At 41.2% G+C, this 11,193-nt stretch overlaps 1 long non-coding RNA gene across 1 annotated transcript in view; it reads left to right on the top strand.

Moving 5' to 3' along the window:
• Positions 1-5,548, top strand: part of LOC140491453 (uncharacterized) — a 30,315-nt gene extending 24,767 nt beyond the window's left edge. The window contains exon 2 of the long non-coding RNA XR_011963314.1: positions 3,063-5,548. This is a non-coding gene — a long non-coding RNA (uncharacterized lncRNA). The remainder of the gene's footprint in view (positions 1-3,062) is intronic.
• Positions 5,549-11,193: the final 5,645 nt, after the last annotated feature.

The following is an 11,193-nucleotide window of genomic DNA, read 5'->3' on the forward strand; positions in this document are numbered from 1 at the left end:
AACCACCAATAGGTCCCTCTGCATTTTTCACTTGGGACAATGTAAACATGACTGGGCCCTCCAACTCCCCTTGCAATTCTACAATGCTTGGAAGTTCAAGGTGAGGAGGGTCAACTTGCTTCCAAATATCTCCTAAATATTTGGCTTGTTTCCAGGGTTATCTCACCAAACCTTCGGGACCCCTACTCTTGGGAAATAAGGCAGGGCAGGTGACCGGGGTGTCAGTGAGGGAGCACTGTGGGGCCAGTGATATAATTCTATTAGTTTATAGCGATGGAAAAAGATAGACCTGATGTAAAAGTTGAAGTTCTAAATTGGAGGAAGGCCAATTTTGATGGTGTCAGGCAAGAACTTTCAGAAGTTGATTTGGATAAGATGTTCACAGGTAAGGGGATGGCTGCAAAATGGGAAGCCTTCAAAAATGAGATAATGAGCCCAGAGACCGTATGTTCCTATTAGGGTGAGGGACAAGGCTTGTAGATATAGCGGATGCTGGATGACTAGAGAAATTGAGATTTTTGTCAAGGAAAAAAAGTATATGTCAGGTATTGACAGCAGAGATTGAGTGAATCCTTAGAATATAAACACAATAAGAGTAAACTTAGGAGGGAAATTGGGAGGGCAAAAATGGGACATGGGATAGCTTTGGCAAATAGATTAAGGAGAATGCAAAGGGATTCTACAAATAGATTAAGGACAAAGGAGTAACCAGGGAGAGAATAGGGCCCCTTAAAGGTCAGTAAGGCTGCCTATGTGTGGAAATGGGGGAGATACTAAGCAAATATTTTACATCAGTCTTTACCGTGGAGAAGGATATGGAAGATTGAGAATATGGGGAAATACATAGAAACATCTTGAAAAATGTCTATATCTCTGAGGTAGTGGTTCTGGATGTCTTAAAACATATTGTTATGGACCAGGCCAGACCCCACACACCACTCCCCACCCCAAAACATTTCCAGAAAGTAGCCAGCATCCTAACTTTGCTAGTTGGTTTTAGCAGATGTAAAGTGGATATTCCAGGATGGATGCAGCTGGCCCAATCACTTCGTTTTAAACAAAGTTGAATTTATTTGCAAGATTGCCGAATGAAACACAAATAAAAGAGAACAGAATAGAGTTATTGACCTATCTGAACACCCAACAGATTATCCCAACTTAATGATGCTGTTCCAACAACTTGCAACAATCCCCATAAACATCTCTTGGCAAAAAAGGAAAAAACAAACAGGAGAGATGTCAGAGATATTCCATTTGGAACACCTTCTTCCATGCAGCTGTTTCTTTGACTAGCAGCCTCAAAACTGACAGACTACTTGCTCTGAACAGCCAGACTGCTAAAACCAAACCAAAACAGTAAAGCTGAGATAGGAGAACTATCCACTTTCCTCTCATTATACAAATGTTTTTTTTAAACGTGAAAGCCTTTTTCCTAAGGCAGTTTATGTTGGCTATAATCAAAATGGCCCTGACCTAAAAGGACAGCATAATTTTGTTGAAAGAACCGCATCATGACAACACAAAGGTGTATAAATCCCCAGGTCCTCATCAGGTATAACTTAGAACTCTGTGGGAAGCTAGGGAAGTGATTCCAGGCCCCTTGCTGTGGGATTTACATCCTCGATAGCTGACAGACTGGAGGTTGGCTAACGTGGTGCCATTATTTAAGAAAGGTGGTAAGGAAGCCAGGGAACAATAGACCAGTGGGAAAGTTGTTGAGGGAATCCTGGGGGTCAGAATTTACATGTATTTGGAAAGGCAAGGACTGATTAGGGATGGTCAGCATAGCTTTGTACATGGGAAATTATGTCTTGCTAGCTTGATTGAGTTTCTTTTGAAGAAATAATGAAGATTCATGATGGCAGAGCAGTAGACATGATTTATATGGACTGCAGTAAGACATTCAACAAGGTTCCTTTTTATTGTAGACTGGTTAGCAAGGTGAGATCACAGGGAGAACTAGCCATTTGGATACAGAACTGGATCGATGGGAGAAGATGGAGGGTTGCTTTTCAGACTGGAGGCCTGTGACACAGTGTGACAAAAGGATGAGTGCTGGGTACACTACTCTTTCCAATTTATATAAATTAATTAGATGTGAATGTAGAAGGTACGGTTAGTAAGTTTGCAGATTATACCAAAACTGAAGGTGTTGTAGACAGCGAAGAAGGTTCTCCAAGTATTGTGGGATCTTGATCAGATGGGCCGAGGAATGGCAGATAAAGTTTAATTTAGATAAATGTGAGGTGCTGCATTTTGGAAAAGCAAATCAGGACAGGACTTCTACATTTAATGGCAAGGTCCTGGGGCGTGTTGCAGAAAAGAAGAGACCTTGGAGTGCAGATTCACAGTTCCTTGAAAGTGAAGCCATAGATAGACAGGATAGTGAAGAAGTGTTTCATATACTTGCATTTATTGGTTAGTGCATTGACTATAGGAGTTGGGGGGGGTCGTGTTGTGGCTGTACAGGACATTGGTTAGGCCACTATTAGACTAGTGCATGCAGTTCTGGTTTCCCTGCTATAAGAAAGATGTTGTGAAATTTTAATTTTGATTTAGAGGCTAACTTTGTGAAATTTTTAAAGGGTTCAGAAAAGATTTATAAGGATGTTGCCATGGTTGGAGGGTTAGAGTTAGAGGGATAGGCTGGGGCTATTTTCCCTGGAGGCTGATGGGTGATTGTTTAGAGGTTTATACAATCCTAAGGGGCATGGGAAGGGTGAATAGGCATGGTCTTTTCCCCAGAGTAGGGGAGTCCAAAGCTTGAGGGCATAGGTTTCAGTTGAGAGGGGAACAATTTAAAAGTGACCCAAGGGGCAACTTTTTCATGCAGAGTGTGCATGCATGGAAAGAGCTGCCTGAGGCTGGTAAAATTACAACACTTAAAAGGCATGTGGATTGGTGTATGGATAGGAAGCATTTAGAGGGTATAGACCAAATGCTGGCAAATGGGACTAGATTAAGTTAGGATATTTCGTCAGCATAGATGAGTTGAACCAAAGGATCTGTTTCCATGCTATACAGCTCAATAACTCTGACCAGTGGGTTCCACTTCCATACAGACTCCCTCCATCCCAGATGTGCAAGTAAGCACAAATCCAATATGAAGTGGAAGGAAGATAAAGAAGAAAATCTACTGAGGCCACATTTAGTGCTACTGGTGATACGACTTCTATCAACAAGTTACTTATATATAAAAATTCCTTTTTATAACTGTCATGTATATGTGTGTCTGTGAAGGCATACATGCGTTTCACCAGTATTTGGCAGTACTTCATATGCCCCATGGTTGGATAACTGCTGACAGCCTATTTGCACCATCTGGTACCAACCGAAGAGGTGCATGCACATAGCATTAGATCACAGTGACACCCTTGTCCTTCCTCATTCAATCATTGTAATATTTGGCTTCTTCTGAGTACAAAGGTGTACATATCAATGAGTAGTTTAGCAGTGATTGTGTCAGGCAGATGCAACATACAAAGGGTTGAATCCTGTAGGATAGTCAAGGAATAGGCAATCTGACTGTCTGTGCTATACATTACATGGATCTTTAAAAGCCAATCATTATTAGCTGCAGTTCCCATTCTTATTAGTTAAATCACCTCACTCACTTTGAGTTTTGTTAAAGCTGTTGCTTCCTATTGCATGATGGGCAGCAATTGTGTGCACTAATCTGCATTTACATCTGCCTATTTACCCACCCATCCTGGCACATGAGGTGACTGTGCCAAAGTGTGGTCAGTTGCTATCACTCTTCCAAACCCCAACCAATCTCTAAAACCAGGGTGCTCTTGGTCACTAATGATACCCACTTTCCCAGCTATTTCACCCTGCTGACCCCAGCTTCAGACTTGTACTACACCTTTACAGATCCTGCAGCTTCCTTTTTCTTTTTCCACCCACCACCTTCCTCACACTACCCCAACAGGCTCCAAGAGTTACCCCACAGGAATGGACATAATTGCCTCCACACTATTATCTGTGGGAAAAACCTGTTGGACTGACCACAGATAATCCTTTAACTGATAGGACCAGACAGTATTGGGGAAGACTTATCCAGACTGTCACAAGTACATCTTCCTGACTACATTGATTTGGATCACATTAACCCTACCACCAGACTCACTGATATGGAGCCAACTGACTATCTGTTACCATTCCTTTGACTACACTTCCATTAACTGACATGGCAGGCAGGCTGCCCTTGACTTGTGTGTTGTGACCTCCTGACTTCCATGCACTTTACCCACAGGCTTGCATTAGAGTGATTTCTCAATGCTTCACCTCTCTAGCTTCCTAAACAAGTTTAAAGAAGCCATCCCCTACAATAAGCCAGCAATACACAGGATCTGCTCAGATGAGGAGCAATACACCAAACACCTCCAGAAGCTAAAAGATGCCCTTCTAAGAACAGGATGTGATGCTGAACTCATCAATCGCAAGTACTAACATACCACAATGAATAACTGCATTAACTTTCTCAGAATACAAACATTGGAAATGACTGTCTTTTGATGTCCAATACTTCCCTGGAGTGGAGAAACTACACCATGATCTTTGCAGCCTTCAACATATCATCGATGACACCAACATCTTGCCACGGCCATCCCTAGACTTCCACTTCTTCCCTCAAACAACTGCCACATCTCAAAACAGCCTTCAGGACAACAACACCACACAACCCTGCCAAAGCAACCACTGCAAGACATGACAGATCATCACTTGTGGGAATACCACCCACCACGTATATGGTATGTACTTGTGTGACCCGGCCAATGGTGTTTACTTCGTATACTGCAGGAAAAGAAAGATGTCCTGATGCAAGTTATATCAGTGAGATTATGCAGATGCTACAACAATGGATAAATGGACACCACAGAACAATTACCAGGTAGGAGGTTTCCCTCCCAGTCAGGGAGCACTTCAGCAGTCAAGGCTGTAATCTTCCGATAAGCATCCTCCAAGGTGGCCTTCGAGACACACACACTTCTGTACCCGTCAAGATGGCCTCAACCATTATCTTGGATTCATCTTGTAATACATGTAACCCCACCATACTTTTGTGTTTGTAAAATCATTTTCCTTACTGTTCTGTTTTGACACTATCACCTTGATAAGTTTGTACAGGTTTGGGTTTCTTGTTATTTTGGTTAGACCCTCCTAATGCAATTCTTATGCCTACTGTGTTATTCCAGCCATTTGGTTTATCTCTAGCATCATCTTATTTTTGATTTTATTCTTTTAATTATCTCTCTGCCTTAATTAATTGGATCATGGGTCATGCTTTCACTTGCCATTCAGCTGATTATGCTTTACTTACACCGTTTGACACTTTTGGTCACCTACAAAGACTTGTTAGTCAGCCTGTTGACACTCCACTCAATCAATTTGTATTTTCTTTTGACACTCTTCATTACCTGGCATTACCTTGCAGTGATCTCTCCACCTATAAATGTTGTGCCTTTGTGCTCCACTCTACTTCACCTGATGAAGAAGCAGTGCTTAAAAAGCTTGTGATTTCAAATAAACCTGTTGGACTATAAAATGATGTCATGTGACTTCTGACTTTGTTCACCCCTGTACAACACTGGCACTTCTACTCCATGCACTTAGCTAGGACTGCTCCCCTAAGACTTTGTGTGTGCAGCAAGCTGGCATCCATATTTCAATGTATTTACCACGTATGCTGCTTGCACATGGAACAGGTATGAGATTGACCTAGCATACTGTCATTTTGCAAGGTTTGGGTCTCCTACACAGTTCTGTTCGCAGTAAGGCAAGTTGCCTGTTTTTGTGACTGTTAGTTGACACGGCAAGGCAAAGCAGGAATGTTATTATCATGCAGGTATGCAGTGTGCAAGGGAGTGCTAAGACAGCAAGCAACTATCCCAAAGATGCAGCTTGGTTCAATCTGTGAGCTGGGTGTCTTTTCCTGTATACAATGTCCTTTCTGCATCCTTACAACATCTGTTGCAAGTTTGCATTTCCAGAACATACTAGCAATGAATAGTGGAAGTGCCAGGCTGGTTGTGATGGGTAGGCCAATGCCAATGTCTGTGGAAGCCTTGGTCAGCTGGTGCCTGTGTTACTTACTGTCCAGAATGGAAGTCATTTGGAGCCAGTGGCAAGTTGAATCTGCCAGGTACCTGCTCTGGTTTTCTCAACAAGTTTTCCTGATATCTTGCTCATTTGTCAATAATAGTAAGACGGGAGTCTGACTATTTTCTTTTAAGAAAAAAAGCAAGTTGTGGCATTAAAAAAGCATTTAATAAGCATTCTTCGTCATCAATTGACATCTTGCTGCTACCTAAAGAGAACCTCACCACCCTCGTTGCAAAAAGCATATACAGGTAGTTATGCTATAATCCAAGTTTCGTTAACATTAATTCATTGTCTCCAATTCAATCGTGTTATAATGTTTCTAAAGCACAAAGTTTTAAAGCATTTATTCATTATAATGTGATTCCAGCCCCATTAGTTTAAATGATGCTGCTGTTACAGTTTTCTTAACACAGGAATTTACAAGAACGGATGCTGTGTAATTGCAAAACTGATTAATTTGAAGTAAGAATGGAAACATGGTGCTGGAAAAGCACAGCAGGTCAGGCTGGAGCAGGAGCAGAAGGGTCGATGTTTTGGGCATAAGCCCTCGACACTCCTGCTCCTTGGATGCTGCCTAACATGCTATGCTTTTCCATGTGCCCCACATTTAGACTCTGACTCTCCAGCATCTGCAGTTGTCATTTTCTCCTGTAATATGAAATAAGATGACCTTGACGTCAGGATACTTCACTGTATTTGTTGCCCAATTCTTGCTCGCATCTTGCCACAGACCATATCAGTTAGACCATAAAAAAAGATTCTGTCCTTTGTTTGTCATTGAGAGTCAGATAGAACTACTTCACGATTGAGTGAGCTGACATTATCTCCGGTAAAAAGACCCTCTTCCTTCCTCTTTACCCCCCACACAACCCATTCACCTTTCCTGCATGCAGGTGCATGAACCAATTAAAAAGGCAGATGGAACTTTGGACTTTATTGCTAGAGGGTTGGAGCTTAAAGGTAGGGAAGTCTTATTACAATTTGTGCAGGCTGTTGGTGAAGCCCTAACTGGAATATTACATAGTTTTGCAGCCCCGATGTAAACAAAAAAAAATACTGTTGTCGATTCACTGGGCTGATTCCTGGAACAACATGGATGACTTAACAAGAACAGCTAAATAAGTTAAATTTTATTTATTAGAGTTTAGAAACACGAGGGTTAATCTTATTAAAACATACAAAATTCAGAGTGGGCTTGACAGGATAGATATTGAGAAGGTATTTTCACCAATCGGGGAATCTCTAACAAAGGGATGTAGGAACTGAATGAGACATTCGTTTAAAGCTGAGATTTAAAGGAATTTCTTCTGAGTGGTGAATGTCCAATGCTTTATCTCCAGGAATTGCAGTGGCTAGATCATACAGCTTTAATAAAGGAGTTTTGTAATATCAGGGAGCTGAGGACTATAATGAACTAGCACAAAAGAGGAGTTGAGGCTTAGAACAGATCAGCCATGATCTTGTTGAATGATTACTAGGCCTGTGGGGCTGATTGGCATACTTCTATTTGTTATGTGCTTGCTTTCATTCCATCACTTTTGATTTTGGCTGTGCTGCAAGACACTTCAACCATGATTGAGGGAATGGTGGATGTAATTTGCTTGTCAACTTGAAAAATTACATTTGTAGTCCAAGTCTAAGTCATGAGTGTGGGAATTGCAATGCTAAGTGTCCAGGTAATATTTAAGATATGAATTTATTGTGTGAGTTGAGTGTTCGGGACTGTTGGTAAGCTTGTTTGATGCTTGTGGTGTTAATAACAGGCAAACATTAATAGTGCGTTGAAATCTCAATATCCATTTTGGTTAGTTATCAAACTTCACATTCAAAGCATTAAATTATCTTTTAGCAGAAACATGTGGACTATTACTACTGGTATGATATGCAAAGAAAATTAATGAACATTTGTTCAAGCAAAATAATGTATGAATTTTTACATGAGAAATGTTAAATTCCTCTGAATTGAAAATGTGTCTGTGTCTGTGAGTAATATGCACTCACGTGCTTTCCATAGAATGCCACAAGAATTTGTGACACAAGTAAGAAAACTTCTGGCTGGAAATTGATTCATTGCAATGTGGTGTCAATTATGGTGTTCATTGTATATAATGTCTTCAAATTTGCAATAAAAACAATTTCTATGATGAAGACCGGAAAAAAAGCCAAAGAGCTGTGGATTTTGGAAATCTTAAATAGATATATACTTAAAGAATGTGCAACCAACACAGAAATTGGAAATTGCTGGAAAAACCTCAGCAGACCAGGCATCATCTGTGGAGAGAAAGCAAAGTTCGTGTTTTAGGTTCAGTGATCACTCTTCAGGAGTTCTGCTCTGAACTTTAGAAGTTCTGAAGAAGAGTCACTGGACCTGAAATATTAGCTCTGCTTTCTCTCCACCGATGCTTCCTGACCTACTGGGTTTTTCCAGCAATTTCCAATTTCTTTGATAGTTGCATGTTCTTTATATATTAAAACACTGTTGATGCAATTATCTTGCATGTGGAACATGCTTTCCATAGTGCTAGACTCCTACACCCTTGGACTAAGTGAGCAATATTTCACAATGTGTTTCTCAGATTTGTATTTTAAAACTAGAAAAGAGCAAGAATTGTAAGTAGAATATTTGAATTTGCTTTATTATAATACTTAATATGTGAAATATCCTTTCTGAATAAATAAGGACTAAGCTAATTTCCGGTAATATTACTTCCATTTTCTTCTTGAATTTTAATGGTCCAATTTATGTTGAGTAGCCTTATTCAAAGTGAGCAATTTACATTGCAGTGGAAGATTACGTGCCATAATGCCTCTGCCTTGCAATGGCAGAAATGCTTCATCAGCCTCAGTATTGTTAATAATTGTTGTGCTCTTGTAGGAAGTAATTAAATTCCAACATGTATGTGTTCGGGTTAGGAAGTGATTTCTCTGCTGAATTTTATTTTTGATTTAAATAAACCAATGTTTAATTTGTAAAATGTAGATATATCGAGGTAGGTAGGACTTTTTTCAGTTTGATACCATTTCTTAAATACAACCTTGTGCTGACCTTATGCAAAAGACATTTGCAGTGTCTAAGTGAAGTAGGCTATTTCTGACTTTGTACACATTAGATGAGTTTGAAAATATGACTATTTCTATTTATGTAAATGTCTGGTATTTTAGCTGTAATGTAAGTGAAACAGTAGGTTATTCCCTGAAATTTGTTTGACTCCTATTTTAAGCTCTTCACCAAAATTATTTCACGACAATGTGAAATGGGTACATTGATCACCCCTTAATTGACAAATCTGCAAGAAGTTGTAAAGTTTTGGTTTCTTGGAGATTGCTTAATGACAGGCCATTCAATGAACCATGAGCAGACATTACTATTATTGAAAACTGGATCATTTAATTACCTCAACAAGATGTTGTTGAGTCATTATGGGACAAATTGACTAGAAGTTGGCAGGGGGATGGGATCCGGACTTGTAGTCCAGCAAGTAAGCTAGCTGTGTGTCAGGATGTCCAAGACTGTAGGGAGGCTGTGGAGAAGGTAGCACTGACAGGGACTACTTACGGACACAGAGATGGGCTCAAGTGCGTATACTTCAATGCAAGGAGTATCAGAAATAAGGTGGGTGAACTTAAGGCGTGGATCGGTACCTGGGACTACGATGTTGTAGCCATCACGGAAACATGGATAGATGAGGGACAGGAATGGCTGTTGGAGGTTCCTGGTTACAGATGTTTCAGTAAGATTAGGGAGGGTGGTAAAAAAGGAGGGGGGGTGGCATTGCTAATTAGAAATGGTATAACGGCTGCAGAAAGGAAGTTTGAGGGAGATCTGCCTCTGGAGGTAGTATGGGCTGAAGTCAGAAATAGGAAAGGTGCAGTCACCTTGTTGGGTGTTTATTATAGGCCCCCCAATAGCAGCAAAGATGTGGAGAAACAGATTGGGAAACAGATTTTGGAAAGGTGCAGAAGCCACAGGGTCGTAGTCATGGGCGACTTCAACTTCCCAAATATTGATTGGAAGCTCTTTAGATCAAGTAGATTGGATGGGGCGGTGTTTGTGCAGTGTGTCCAGGAAGCTTTTCTAACGCAGTATGTAGATTGTCCAACCAGAGGGGAGGCCATATTGGATTTGGTACTCGGTAACGAACCGGGACAAGTGGTGGGCTTGTTAGTGGGTGAACATTTTGGTGATGGCGACCACAATTCTGTCACTTTCACCTTGGTTATGGAGAGGGATAGGTGCACACAACAAGGAAGTTTTTACAATTGGGGGAAGGGAAATTACGATGCTGTAAGACAGGATTTGAGGAGCATACGTTGGGAGCATAGGCTGTCAGGGAAGGATGTGGTGGAAATGTGGGACTTTTTCAAGGAGCAGATACGACGTGTCCTTGATATGTATGTACCGATCAGGCAGGAAAGAAATGGTCGTGTGAGGGAGCCTTGGTTGACGAGGGAGGTTGAATGTCTAGTAAAGAGGAAGAAGGAGGCTTACATAAGGTTGAGGAAACAAGGTTCAGACAGAGCAGTGGAGGGATACAGGATAGCCAGAAGGGACCTGAAGAAAGGGATTAGGAGAGCTAAGAGAGGGCATGAAAAATCCCTGGCGGATAGGATCAAGGATAACCCCAAGGCATTCTATGCGTATGTGAGAAACCTGAGAATGACGAGAACGAGGGTAGGTCCGATCAAGGACAGTGGTGGGAGACTGTGTATTGAGTCGGAAGAGATAGGAGAGGTCTTGAACAAGTACTTCTCTCCAGTATTTACGAACGAGAGGGACTGTATTGTTGAAGAGGAGAGTGTGAAACGGACTGATAAGCTAGAAGAGATATCTGTTAGGAAGGAAGATGTGTTGGACATTTTGAACAACTTGAGGATAGACAAGTCCCCCGGGCCTGACGGGATATATCCTAGGATTATGTGGGAAGCAAGAGAGGAAATTGCAGTACCGTTGGCAATGATCTTCTCGTCTTCACTGGCAACGGGGGTGGTACCAGGGGACTGGAGAGTAGCGAATGTTGTGCCCCTGTTCAAAAAAGGGAATAGGGATAACCCCGGGAATTACAGGCCAGTTAGTCTTACTTCTGTGGT

The sequence above is a fragment of the Chiloscyllium punctatum genome, chromosome 19 (genome assembly GCF_047496795.1).
Source record: "Chiloscyllium punctatum isolate Juve2018m chromosome 19, sChiPun1.3, whole genome shotgun sequence".
In the NCBI taxonomy this organism is placed as follows: domain Eukaryota; kingdom Metazoa; phylum Chordata; class Chondrichthyes; order Orectolobiformes; family Hemiscylliidae; genus Chiloscyllium; species Chiloscyllium punctatum.